This window comes from Oratosquilla oratoria, chromosome 43, assembly GCF_046742065.1.
Source record: "Oratosquilla oratoria isolate Oo_2021 chromosome 43, ASM4674206v1, whole genome shotgun sequence".
NCBI lineage: Eukaryota > Metazoa > Arthropoda > Malacostraca > Stomatopoda > Squillidae > Oratosquilla > Oratosquilla oratoria.
The window spans coordinates 12636146-12637576 of NC_134819.1; positions in this window are offsets into that span (position 1 = coordinate 12636146).

A 1431-nucleotide genomic window follows, 5' to 3' on the forward strand; every position below is an offset into this window, starting at 1 on the left:
TAAAAGCCTGTTTGCAATGTGTTTTCCAAGTGAATAAATGATAATGGTCTGTAGCAAAAATTTGTGTTCAATACAGCACCTGCTCACAAAGCCACTTTCTTAAATACATAGGGCAGACAGGTTATAATTGGGTGCAAAAAATAATTATATTGATAACAATGACCTTCATGTACTATATTATATAAAAAACAAATTGTTTGAATGCAAAAGGCAATGATCTGATCTGTAATCACCAATTATGTATAAAAACAAACACATGCAGAACTTCATACACACATGGATGTACAAAAAGCTTAACCATTTACATCTTATGATCTTAAGACAGGAACCCTTAAAATCCCTTAAAAATATCACATCTTGGTTCTCTTTATTCTCTAACAACTACTATGCATCCTATCAGTAGACTTATCGTCCTTCCAATCACTGATAAAACCATGGCTGGCAGACCACAATTCCCCGAGTTCGATAAATGTGGTGAGTTCAGATCAAGAATAACAAATGCCTATCACCCTGCCATATGCAATATGAAACTACCACCTCTTGCATTCTGAGTCATAGATGACACAAACGCTTTATCTCTTCTCAGCCAGAAGAACAGATAATAAAATAACAAAACATAACAAAAGAACCCTAAATAAAAATCCCACCTTTCGACTCCTTCACCCCATTATCAAACTATTGGGTTGAAATCATCACCACCATCATCAACCACCTCAAAAGACCTTCTCCCACTACTGCCAAAGAGCTTCCAGCTGACTGGAATAATTCTAAGATTATTAAATATGAAAACCATACTATGAAACGTAGATGTTTGAATCTGCGTTTATATCCCTCATTGATAATATAAATCAGAAGAGTGGATTTTTTACAATGAACAAACCATTAGCAATTTTAATAACCAAGTAACAAGCAATTTAGGCAACTTGTGTGTACACCATTTTTATGTTTGTTTCTCAACTGTGTTATTTCTGAAGAAGCCCTGCTGGGCGAAATGTTAAATATATTGGATCCCGTACTCTGCGTTTGGCCTCTCTCCTACATCTTCCAGCCACTCAAGCTTGAGAAGAGGCAAGTAGGGATTCCTGAGAAAAGTCCGAACTTGCGGTGAAGAACAAAGAGCACTGCTCCCATGACAATCAGGAAGTCTTGCAACACTGCTTCTGTCCCAGGGCAGTGGACAAGATACAGGGATGACTTGTCATACAGGAGGTGCCAAGATAAGAGGGAGGGTAGAGGGTGGAGGGGAGTGGAGTGTATTGGGGATGGAATGTGTGGGGATTGTTTTTATCCCTTTGTTTTTTGTCTACCTCCCTCCCTTGTAAGGGGGAAAAAGCCTTTGGTATATGTATGTATGTATCTATTACTCTGTGGAAAGCGGTTCTTTTTCAAATCTCTTCTGGAACTGTCCTTCTTAAGTTTCTTCTTGTGTCC